At 44.9% G+C, this 12,994-nt stretch overlaps 1 protein-coding gene across 3 annotated transcripts in view; it reads left to right on the forward strand.

Annotated features, from left to right (window-relative positions):
- SOCS5 (suppressor of cytokine signaling 5) overlaps window positions 1-12,994 on the forward strand; it is a 45,529-nt gene that overhangs the window by 6,550 nt on the left and 25,985 nt on the right. Inside the window, exon 1 of one of the 3 annotated variants that reach the window (XM_017811728.1) lies at window positions 7,156-7,173. The exons of 1 other annotated variant lie outside the window; for it this stretch is intronic. The gene's annotated coding sequence lies outside the window, so the exon portion shown is untranslated. Of the gene's footprint in view, window positions 1-7,155; window positions 7,174-7,400; window positions 7,470-12,994 lie in introns of those variants that run through there. One more of the 3 variants, XM_017811726.1, reaches the window with a different exon arrangement.

The following is a 12,994-nucleotide window of genomic DNA, read 5'->3' on the forward strand; positions in this document are numbered from 1 at the left end:
GAGAGCAAGAGATCTAAGACCTAAATCCTACATTGCTGATCTTGAAAACACGGAACAAGTTCAAAACTTCTTTGCTGCAAGTGTGGAAATCTCCAAGTGGAGTGAAGCCACCGACCAGAATGTTTCCCAGACCACCTCCTAGGAGGCACTGCCACAGAAGAATACAGCCTGCACAGATATTCTTGGGGATTGTTCAGCTGCTTCAGTTTATACTGTAATTATGCTGACAATCAAGTGACCTGGAGAACAAAGAGATATTTTAAAGCAACTTTTAGGTTGCTCATACCTATATCCAAAAACCCTGGTCCACGTAACACAACCCTGTTGATGCTGGTGTCAGACATCAGTTACACATCATTTTGCTTCACCTCTTTCTAACTAGCAGTGAATTCTGCCAATGAAAAGTGCTATTGCAGGTGCTGAAAAACAGTCTTCCTTGTGGAATCACGGAAGGTTTGGTCTGCCAATCCCGCAGTACAGTGTGCAGCCACAGGGACTGAGCACCAAAAATACAAACCTGGAATGCATTTGGGTGGCATTAACTAGGTTTCAACCCAATCTTTTCATACTTTTGCTGGAGCCTAAAAAATTATGCAAATGCATTGCTGCTGAAGAAAGGAAGGAAAATGAAACAAGTCCAGACAACAGAACCAGCAGTTCACATTAGTATTCTGCCCTGGTGAAATAAACCATATCCTTCAGACTAAATAGGCACAAACAAAGGTCTCATCGGGAATATAGCTGCTTGAATAGGAACAGCTTTAATGTCAGCAGTGTCACAAATCCCTTTTGAGAAACTGAATTTTGGAACACTTTAAATTTTTAACTGTTCCTTGTTTTCCATGGAACAGTACTGTGCCTCAGGCCACTCTAATAACATTCCTGGCTTGCCCTGCTGCAACAATCTGTAAAAACTCATCCATTCAGATGATTTGGGGTTTAATATCAAGTTGCTTTGGAGAACATTCATAGTGGGAAGTTCATAATAATATGTTTTATTATTGCTGTAAAAGAAAAATGAACTAGAGAAGAAGTGGTTTGCTTTTGCCCATTGGGGAGCTCTGGTTTGTTATTACATTCTGTGCAATGATAATTAATGACTCCACAACCAGCACTAAAAAAAAATGTTTCCTGGCTAAAATTTTCAAAAGTAACTAATGATTTGGGGTTTCTTTGCTTTTATATGTTCAGTTTGAAATACCTTCAAGAGGGACCTAGTTTTCAGAAAATGCTAAGCACTGACTTTCTGCAAAAGGTCTACCTTCCTCTTAAAACCTCCAGGCTCTTTCATTTTAAGATCATGGTAGCTACTGTTTACTGGTAACAAAAGTATGTCAGTTCATAAAGTAGTAATAGAGCACCAGAGTAGATCACAAATAAATCCATTTCAAAGGAAAATATTTTTAAATGATACCTTCCTTGCACCTGCAAGAACAGACTTCTCGACTCTTGGGATGATTGGAAGCTACTTAATGAACAAACATGTAAGCAAAAGAGGGTAGGCTAGGGACCGGTTCTAGCAGTTGCTTTGTATTACTCAGTAAAAGAAAGATCAAGACCACATACTACAGTCTTGGGTGGTGCTTGGACATGTCAGAGTACTTTTGAAAATCACTGCATGTGTTGTGCCTGCCTGAAGCTGTCCTGGAGCCTGGCTGTCCTTTTTCTGGCAGGACAAATCACTATTAACACCTGTGCAAAGTGGGGAACCTGAAACCAAACCAGAAAGGTGATGTTTCAGCCTTGGTGTCAATGGTTATTCGAGGTATGGAACGATGGAGAAAGGAGCATCATAGATGTTCTTATTGCATCTGCCCAACTGACTCAGCTTCAGAAAAAAATTAGAAAGGCTGTAGGTCTTTTCCCCAGCTCAGCTGCAGACAAGCAGGCAGAGGAAAGCAAAGGATTGAATGAGAAAGCAAGTAACTTTCTGAGCTCTTCCTCCACCACAGTGATTACACCAGGGTATCCTTATTTCACGCCCCTCTACTTCTAGTCATGTTCAGTTAGCCCAGATTAAAATCATTTGCACCCATGTCTTCCAGTTTGATCTAGTCATTTTAGCAGCCTTGCCTTTTCTTTGAAGGGCAGTCCCTGGACAGGGCAGGCTTGCTGGATGTTCAGGTCAACATTTCCAAAGTACATTTTTCTTCTGATACCTTAGGTTCTCATGGTTTTTTTAAGTGCTAACTTGCCTTCTATTCATTTAGGCAACATAGAACTTTTGGTCCTGCAAAACTAGCAATGAGTCTGTTTGTGAACAACCAGATCACTGTGCTGTGGCTGATTTCACATGCAAGCAAAACTGTCAGAGGTCAGCAAAGGCAAAGCAGGGCAGTACTTGGCAGGTGAAACCAACTACATGGAGCTGGCTGGCCTGCTGATGGGGGTTCCTCTGTTCCTAATCCTAAATCTGTACCATGCTGGGATTATGTTTGTTAGATTAGACACAGACAAGACTCTGTATTTGCTCTACCTTTCCCAGGATTGTCCACTTTTGCTTTGCAGAGGTCTCTGTCCCTATTGCAAGTCCTTGTTCCCAAGTCTTTGTGGTTTATCTAGTGCTCATCAGCCTTTTGCTTCAAGGTGTCGTTTGCTGACAGGATTTATCCACAGACACCAAGATTTCCTCAGCAGGACAATGAAAGTGGTTGTTGTTCTGCTCCAGCTCTCTTAACTTGTTATTATCTTAGATTTTCCATCACTAATTATTCTTTTCTGCCTGGCTGAAGGAGAGGGGAGTGTCATCTAGTTCCATTCTGAAGGGAAAAAGCCTGGAAGTAAGGAGGCAGCATCAAATGGAGAGAGAATAAACTCTGGAGAAGGGAATGGGAGAAAGTGCTCAGGGTCAGAGCTGCAGAGGTTGCCAGGGTCAGACAATTTTCAACACAGAAGCAGATCAGCCAGGGACACACTGGGAAGCAACGATCCAGCAGAGCTGGGCTAAGGAAACACAGTTAATGTGGCAGCTCGGGGCTGGTGAAGTAACCACGGTGGCCGAGAGGACAGTGGGCAGTGTCCCCCAGGAGTGGCAGGCTGAGGGCACTGTGCATGGCATGCCCAGCAGTGCTGAGCTGCTTGTTGGCAGCACACACCCCAGGCTGGCAGCATGCCTGGGAAATAAACATTGAAAGATGAAAGCAAGCCAGTGTGGGAGGTAGCAGCCTGCTCAGTTTCCAGTCTCTGATCACCTTCTTCCAAGTGGTGTTTCCTCACAGCGACCCCTTGTCCTACCACGATGAATGGACCATTGCCCTCCATCGGGAAAATGAAATGACTTAAGAAAGAAGGAATTACCCAAATATTTTCCAAGCGAATTGATTTTCATTCAAGAGGGGGTGCACATCCTGAGAAAGGACGTGATCCAATTTCTTCCAATAGGCTCATTGCATCCTCATAGTCTAGAGCACCAACAAAGGCCCATGGCTTTCTCATATCCTTCTCAGTCTTACTCATAGAGCTCTTCAGATGTCCACACTGGCAGAAAAATCACAGCAAGTAGTGTCATGCACATGAGGTCTCAGTGCTGGTCTCTTGCACCAATGCTCCCTCACAAAATCAAAGTAAATCCCACAATTGTGTGGGTTAGGCTGGTGAAGCCTGGGCATGATAACTACCAGTTGCACAGCCTCCATCCTGCTAAGCTCTGGCTCCAGCCTAGCTCTGCTGATACTAGGAATTTTTCTTCTTGTTTATAGCAAGTAGCAAGACTATTTTCTTTCTTTTCTCCGTCCTATAATCAAATCCCCAAAATGAAACATGGTAGAAAGAACAAAGCAGTTGATTATTCCCCTCTATCCAGTTACTAGTTCTTTGCCCAAGTAGCAGGCCAGAATGCCAGGTGTTTTCATTAGATGAAGACTGTCATTGAACCTTAATCCTGACAAAAATGGTAACATCAAGAGGACTTGCTCTATGAATATGAAGAGATGATAAGGGTTTATGTTACTAAAACCTTATACTTCTGAGAAGATTTTAGGTATTTTGCATAAAATTATTTACTACATACTGGAAAGGAAAATCCTACATTTTCCTACAGAGCTAATTAAAAAGTGAAATGGCCTATAGTTAAAACTGACTCATGTAACTTTTATACAAGTGGAGTCACTGTTGGATAACTGCAGAAAAGATTGTTGTGGTTTAACCCTAGCCAGCAGCTAAGCCCCACTCCCCCTGGTCAGATGGGGAGAGAATCAAAAGGTTAAAAGTGAGAAAGCTTGTAGGTTGAGAAAAACGTAGTTTAATAGGTAAAGCAAAAGCCCTGAGTGCAAGCAAAGCAAAACAAGGCATTAATTCACTACTTCCCCTGCGCAGGCAGGCATTCAGCCATCTCCAGGGGAGCAGGACTCTATCACACATAACAGTGACTTGGGAAGACCAACATAATCACTCTAAATATCTCCCCTCTTCCTTCTGGTCCCCTGCCTTTTATGCTGAGCATGATGCCATAAGGTATGGAATATCCATTTGGTCAGTTGGGGTCATCTGTCCTGTCCCCTCCCAGCTCCTTGTGCACCCCCAGCCTCCTCGCTGGTGGGGTGGTGTGAGAAGCCGAAAAGACCTTGACCCTGTGTAAGCCCTGCTCAGCAGTAATGAAAAGTCCCTGTATTATGAACACTGTCTTCAGCATAAATTCAAAACACAGCCTCATACTTGCTACTATGAAGAAAATTAACTCCGTCCCAGCCAAAACTAGCACAAGGATAAGATGCTTTAGATGCAAAAGCTCTCAGGTGATACAGTGATAGCAAGTGTTAGAGAATCACATAATGGTAGAGGTTGGAAGGGAACTCTGGATGTCATCTCATCCATCCTACCCTGATGAGGATCAGCTGGGGCTGGCTGCCCAGGACCATGTCCAGATGGCATTTGAATATCTCCAAAGATGGAATATTCTCCAAATATGGAGATTCTCCACAATCTCCCTGGGTAACCTGTTCCACTGTGAGGTCACCTTGCTATAAAGAAGTGTTTCCCAATGTTCATGCAGAACATCCTGTATTTCAGTCTGTGCCTATTTCCTCTGGTCCTGCCAGCAGACACCACTGTAAAAAGCCTGGCTCCATTCTCTTCATATCCTCCCTTCGGGTATTTATATACATTGATAAGATCCTCTTCCTTCTTTTCTACAGCTGGAACATCCCATCCCTTCCAGCCTCTCTTCACAGGAGAGGTGCTCCAATCCCCTAATCATTTTAGCAATCCTCTGTTGAACTCTCTCCAACAGCTCTGTATCTTCCATGTACTGGGGGGCCCAGAACTGGACACCACACTCCAGCTGTGGCCTCACCAGTGCTGTGTAGAGGGGAAGAGTCCCTTGACCTGCTGGCAACACTCTTCCTGATGCAGCCCAGGATACTGTTATCCTTCTCTGCAGCAAGGTCACATTGCTGGCTCATGTTCAATTTGGTGCCCACCAGAACCCTCAGGTCCTTCTCTGCAAAGCTGCTGGGTCAGTTCCCAGCATGTGCAGGTGCCTGGGGCTGCTGCTGCCCGGGTGCAGAACCTTGCATTTCCCCATGTTGAACTGTTAAGGCTGACTAGATGCTGGCTGTGCTGGCTCTGTATTTATTTTGCTTATTGTTGCTACTTGTTAGCTCATTCTTTCTTGTGCTGTTTACGTAGGACTGCCAAGTGGCAATTTAGCTGCATTTGTGCGGGGTGCACATGAATCCTTCATGAGTGCTACCCTGCTCTACAAATGTAAATTCACACATTGGCCTCATCAGTATCACTTTGAATGCAACTAACATCAATTATGTATGTTTCATTATATTTTTCATCCTCTTCCAAGGTGCAGAATTGCTTATACAGTGTATTATTTCATCTCTGGGATTTTTGCTGGTAATGTATATGCTAGGGGATGTTCTGTGTGCTGAAGTTGTCTCTTCTCCAAGGTAAACCATGCTGGTTACCTCAGACTCTTCTCACAGGATAAGCACTGCACCTTCCCCTGGTAGTCTCCACTGTTAGTTTGTTGAGGTTTTTGTTGCATTTGGGGACCCAAAACTGGACACACTATTCCACATGTGGCTGAGCAGAAACAGATAATCACTTTCCTTGGCCTATGGGCTGTGCTTCTGGTGGTATGATTTGGGATGCTCTTGGCCTCCTTTGCTGCCAGGATACACTGCTGGCTCATGGCCAACCTGTCGTCCACTGAGACCCCACATCCTTTCCTGCAAAGTTGCTCCCCAGTCCAGCAGTCCCCACCCTGTACTGTTGCAGAGGGCTCTCCCTTCCCAAGTGCTGGACTTGTTGAATCCCCTTGCATTTGTCCTTGCTGAGTTTCATGGACTTCCTGTAAGGCCATTCCTCCCAACCAGTCTAGATCCCTTTAAATGCCAGCACTGCCCTCCAGTGCTCCTGCTTTATCACCTGCAAACTTACTGAGCAACACACTCCATCTCCTCCTCAAAGGTCACTGAGAAGGATGTCAAAGACAACTGTCGTCCGCCATTCCCTGCTTCCTGCAGCCTTCCAGTGCGGTACCACTCAGGGTCCCTTCCCTCTCAAATTGACATCTGGACATTTTTTCCCATCTAACTGTTCACCCTCCACTTTGTGGTGTCCCAGTGTGTGTTTGCCAGATACAGAAAGCTGCAGTGTGCTCCGTTACTTGGAATAATGGGTGTCTTTTTGCCCTGGTGCAGCAACGAGTGATTCCTTTGGCCGGTGGGATCAGATGTTACTTCACCTGTACTTTAGCCAAGCAATGGATTTGCTACGGAGTAAGGCAGAGGAAACTGTTTGGAACGGGGAATTACTCCCTTCCGACAACATCCGTGTCTCCAAGGGTGTCCATGCGTGAGCACTCGCTGCTCCCTTCACCCTACAAGGAGCCTCCTGACTGCTCCAAACGCAGTGCCGGGGCGGTCTCTCCCTGCGCAGCTCTCGGAGCCATCGCTTAGCGCAGCATCCGGCCGCCTCGGGAGTTACGCTTGGAGAAATCATCTTTCTACCGCCGTTGCAGCTCTGACGCCGACTGTCCCGTGGGAATTCCGGCTCCCGGCGGGGCGGGGCCTCCGGTCGGCCGCCCTTTCCCCGCCCGCCCCCAACGTGATTCCGCCCGGACCCAAAATGGCCGCCTCCCGGCGAGCCCCTTCCCAGGCCGGGCATCGCGCCCGACTCCAAGATGGTGGTCAATGGAGGCAATCGGAGACATCCTAGCGGGTCAGTGCGAGCGCCGCGCCCCGGTTGGCTGGGTGACGCCCCGCCCCCTCCGGCCCGCCGCTCCCATTGGCGCCGCGGGGGGCCAGGCCGGCTCTCATTGGCCGGCGAGGTGTCGCTCCCGGTGTCTCCGCTCCGGGGCCCGGGGAACTATTTTCCATTGGGCGGAGGGAGGGAGGGGGCTCGGTCCGGTCGCTCCGGGAGCGGCACCGGCGGCGGGCCCGGGCCGGGGATGCTGCAGGCGCTGCCCCCGCCGGGACGGCGCTGAGGCGCCGCTGCCCCCCCGGGACGGCGCAGCGGTAGGTGCTGCCTCCGGTCGGGGCGCGGCGGGCGGGACCCGCCTGCTCTGCTCGCCCCCCGGCGGCCACAGGCGGCCGCGGCCCCGCTGCCGCCGCCCGCTGAGGCCGCGGCTCCGGGCGGGAGCTGCCGCCGTGTCCCGGCCCGAGGGAGCCGCGGGAAGGGGCGGGCAGGGCTCGGCGGTGCCCGCGGCCCGGAGAAGGGCGCCCGGGCGGGGAGGCGGGGGCGGTGTGTGGGGGCGGCCCCGCTCGGTCCCGGCGCCCTCCGGAGCGTTCACCGCGGGCCCTGGGGTGGGGGTGTCCAACCTGCCCCCAGCCGGTGTCGGCTCCCGAGGCGACTGTGGGGCTGTGCAGGAGGGGGGGGTGGCCGGCTGTCTCCCGCCGTGCTTGCACGCGGGCTTGCACGCGCGTTTGTCCGTATGGAAACCGCGCTGGAAGAATTGCCACTGAAGAGCCCTTGGGGCGCAAAAGCTCCTGTTAACCCCTTCTGGGGAGGGGGGTGCGCTGAGCATCAGGCCGCGTCCCCCGTGAGCGTTCGTAAAAGTTTGGAAGTGGTCGTTATGAGTGTCTGACTCGGAGTTATGAATGGATTCTTGGAATTGTAGAAGCAGTAAATCGAGTTATTTCTGCTGCTGTTGTTAACTTTGTACTTCAGTACTTGCACTGAACCACAGTAGCTTAATCCCATGGAATACACTTCTGTCTCTGATATGTTTATTTCATCAGGGTTGTGTATCATCTGATCTTCTATTCTTACGAACGCAGCATGTACAGGAGTTATGTTTCCATTCCCTGAATATTTACAGAATACTTCTCTCTTTCATTTTTTTTCCTCTCCTATCTCCTCTTGAGAGCTTCTTGAAGTTTTCTGCAGTGTTTCTGATTGTAAACTGTAAATTTTATGCTACATGGGGTACCATATCCCATCATGTGAGGTGTGATCCCTGGCAGTGCCATGCAAACCAAAGACACTTTTTCACTGGAGCTAATGCCAGTGTGGTTTGGGAACGTTACATCCATGGAAATCTTGAAATATGGTCCATGCACCTCAAGACCTCCTGTCATGCAGGTTTGTGCCATTAAAGGCTTCCTGCTGAAGATGCCATGAACCTCTCAGCCCAAGCATAACCCCTGTTACCTTGAATATCCCCAGCTGATGAGTTTGCTGCAGTGAGAGATTTGAAAGGAGGCAAGTTACCAAGTTAGCAACCTCCTACTTCATTCAGTTGTCAATCTGTAAACCAAGATACTCAAGTGGACCTGGTATCAAAGCAATAGCTTAGTAATAGAGTCTCTGTCAGAAGAGGTTTATTTCTTTACATTTTTGTACATGAGTAAGTATGGCAGAGTGAATTAACTGTACTTCTAGGATGAATTCTTTGTTAGTCCAAAGCAAACTGCAAAAAAGAGAAACCAAAACAATTTTGAGACCTGATGGACTGAGCTGGTGAAATCTGTTCTGATTTTCTAGTTGGTCTAAATATCCTCCATCTACTCTCGTTTCGGAATTGCATTAGCAATATAAACCAGCCAGTAAGTTCAGGCAGCTGGGTGGCAATAGCTTGACATGACTTCATATGTATGAGAGTACTGGAAAAATGCCTGGGTTAGTCCTTGGAGGAATATCTAGAATTTCTCTTCTATTGCTCTTTTAATGATGGCAGGTACATCTAAGAAAGAGAGAGCAGATGGAAGGGATTAGAAATCAACTGTGTTCTAGCAGAAAGGGCTTTTTTTTAATCTTCTTTGAAACATGCGAAACCTGTCACTCTGCAGCAAGGTTCTGGAGAGATGAGTGACAGTTCATCGAATTAGATGTGGCAATTCCCATGGTTCCGTGATGGACTAATGACCCGAGATGGCGTAGCAGGCAATTTTTGGTCTCATTCATTATGTTTTAGGTTAAGAGATGTGTTTTAGTCTAATCAAACAACAGTGATGATTGCTGTTAATAGTTGCAAACCACCTTGTCCTGTGATAGCCTGTTGCAAAATAGCTCAGTTTTTGGTTGGTACTTCATGGATTCAGATCGCTCCATGTAACTTTCGTACAGTAAGTTTAGCTTATTCTTAAGATTTAGTTAAAGTGGTGGTGTTTTATTTACTGCTACAAATAGTGCAAAGAAATGTAAAATCTAAACAGGACACCTTTTTGTTTACTAAACTGTACATTCCTGACTTTGTAGAATGAAAGATGTAAAGGCTCCATCATAAACTCCTAAAATACTGATTCTTACTCCAAAATATTGGAATAGGTTGGCTAGCTGAGTAATCCTTAAGTAGCTGTCTCTTTTAGGCTGATTTCCTTGCCTTTTTTCCCCCAAGAGCTATGCTTCCTAGCTTCTTCAACCCTGGGGGAAATTAGCACTTAGTTTTATGTTGTGGTATTTATGCCTAGAGGCTTCAGTAAGGCACAAGGTTTGGTTGTGTTGAGCAACATGCAGTGCCTCCTGTCCATCTGATCGTGGCCTGCATTGTACTGACAACCTGTCTGTCCTCCAAAGCTACCTGTCTAGTTTAAAAAAATGCATTTTGATTTATGGGGTTTGGGGTCTGAAGGATTACCAACTTTTCTGATATGTTGACCTATGCAGGAGTTTGAAACAAACATGCAATTGCTCCATTAAATAAGAAGTGCCCTGAAGTGATACATATTTGTGTGGTTTGGTTGTTGGACAGCTTATTTTAATCTTTGAGCTATATCTAGTTAAAATGTATTTAAAATTTAGTAAATGTATGCTATACCTTCTGGAGCCCTTATACTTTGTCAGCTTGATAAATTAACTTTGACACACTGAATATTTTTCACCAGCTAACATAGCTGTTAGTTAAGTTAAATAAAGGAGAAGAGCCCACATGCTCTCTCCATGCATACAGCTGGACATTTCTGTTAAATTTTTCAACAAAAATGAGATTTTGATTGGTTTTTAAAGCTCCATGAATACACTAATTGGTGAATCATCTAATGTGTAGTTTAGTTTCAGGAAATATGAAATGGCTCACTAACTTTGTAGTTATAAGATTATGCAGACCTTCTGAAAATCTCAGTAAGAAAATGTGTGCAGTGGTGGTGGTTGATATTTTTGGCTGTGAGAGAGGCTGGCTAAAACTCAATGCAGTTATGCATAGTCTGCACTAGTTTATATGATAGGAATTCACTTGAAGAATTATCTGGAAGGAAGAAAGAATAATTTTACAGGTTTGTCTGCTCTCAGGACCTTATCCAGGTTTTGCTGAAGAAGTTTGCAGTCAGGAACCTCTTCTAGCTGTGTAATGGATCCTGAATTCTTGGATAACGTGGTAGTTGCTTTTCACCCTGTGCTTTTACACGGCAGTGGTTGTTGAATTCTTCAGCCTTAATGTTGGACAGCTGCAAAACGTTTAAAGCCTATCTTTGAAAGATTGGGATAAGGAGGGGGAGGTGGAGGCTGCCCCAGATAAGTAATACTTCTTGAGGACTCTGAAGTATTTTCTTTATGTAGCCGTATACGGTGTGTTCATGGCTAGCTGGATACTCCTTGATTATGTTCGGCATTATCAGCTGAAGTATTTAAACCAGTTCTCCTTTCTTGTGAAAGTTTGGGTCTTTACAGCAGCTGAAGAATCAAAGTCGTCAGGAATTTGGGTTTTGTTTTGCTGCAGCAGAGTAAGAACAATTTCAGTGCAGTACATAAGTACTCTGTGTAAAGTCAAGGTTTTTGTATCAAATATTTTCATTGTTGTTGAAGAAGCCCAGAGCATTCTTAAGATGCTGTTGTATTGCAATACATATCGCAGTACTCACGGTGAGCACCAGTTTCTCGCAGGCAGAAACTTTTACAGTGTTTGTAAGTGCTTCAGTGACTTCTGATTGGAGTACGTTTACAGAGGTGAAATTTGAAAGATTGTGTGAAAACTTAAGTAAGGTAGAAGCAATAGAAAACAGTTTTTCTGCAGTGATAAATCTGATAATATTTTTCTTCAGCAGAATGAATTTTGATAGTAATTTAACAATCAGCCTGGCTCCGAGATGAAATAACTTGGGCCTTGTTGCTCAAGACCCAAATGTCAATCTTAGGATTAAGAACTGTAATTCTGGGATAAAAAATGTCTGGCACTTACCACCTAATATTCCCATTAGGCTGGTAGAGACTCAAGGACTGCAGTTGAATGAATTAGGCTCGATCAAGACTGTGATAAAAACTGATTCTAGATAATGTCTTAGACCTTTTGGCCTTTAATAACAAAAATTTATCTTGTAGTGATTGCTTTTCTTCGTGGAGCTTGGCTGGCTAAGGATGAACATGTTTAATAGGGCTGACCTGCAAGTACCTTGTTGCTTGAAAAGAACTTGAACACCAGGCTTCCATCTCTGAGATGTCTGTAACTTCTGATATCTTGAATTTTGTCTGCTTAGGTACATTTGCTTTTATATCTAACTATATACACTGCCTCTATACCTTGAGTTTTTGGGTTTGCAGTAAGACCTGTGCAGCAGAGCCTGATTTACTGACTGATTTGCTTATGAAAGAAGTACCTATTACTAAACTTTGTTTTAGAGGAGCTTTTGCATTTGTCATCTGTGAAGAAAGAGGCATTTTAATCATTCCACTAGTGCATTAAGAGATCTCTTATTCTTTTGAAGTAGCATATGGATAAAGTGAATTAATTTTGGTCTGCAAATTATCTTTAATCTTTAGTTGACTTGTATCTTTGTGTTATAGATTTGGTTAAAGACACTGCTTAGTTGATGCTTTGTTTTCTTAAGTCTTTAATTTTTACATTTTTGTTGGGGAGTGGTGAATTAAGTACTATTTTTTAAGCATATGTTAAATCTCACTTGGATAGAATGTGGAAGTCAATTAAATATACAAGAAGAATTTAAAACTGGTTTGTAGCTTACTTCAGATGTACTGGATGAGTAGTTAACCCAGCAATTTTATCAAAATAGATTTTTTTTAATTTAAAAGTTGTTCAGTGAGTTAAATTTTCTATTCAGTTGTGTCTTACAGTATTTAGACTTGGTAGATATAATTTTTCATTTGTTGGTCTTACTCATGGCTTGGAAGAGGAAAATAACTACGTATTTTTAAGCTGTCGAACAGTTGTGGTGGTAAAATTTTTAACAGTTAAGATTGAGAGGACTGGCTAAGAGGTTCTTTACGAAAAGAACATTCCATTTAACACAAAGCTAGCAGTCTGTGGTTGTTTCCAACTTTCTTCTTAGGAGCTAGGATCATACCTGGTGGTGGGTGTGCCACTTCTGTCGTTCCACCAAGAACCGTCTCTCCATATTGTGGTTTTTTACTGCTTGAGTCCTCCTTAGAATTGTGGTTGTTTAGCAGAGGACTTAAGGAGTCCATCCCTCCCAGGGCTGGGTACCTGGCTTTGTTAACATTGAAATGAATGCTTTTCCTTGCCTTTTTTCTGAAACAGTATATAGGATGGGTCTCTGCAATCACTTGGCAGAGAACCAGAAAAGATGGTGTGAATTGATCATAGTTAATAAAGCTTCTGTTTGACCTGTCTTAATCGACAGTGTTCTTATTT

The sequence above is a fragment of the Lepidothrix coronata genome, unplaced genomic scaffold (assembly GCF_001604755.1).
Source record: "Lepidothrix coronata isolate B3197 unplaced genomic scaffold, Lepidothrix_coronata-1.0 Scaffold33, whole genome shotgun sequence".
In the NCBI taxonomy this organism is placed as follows: Eukaryota; Metazoa; Chordata; class Aves; order Passeriformes; family Pipridae; genus Lepidothrix; species Lepidothrix coronata.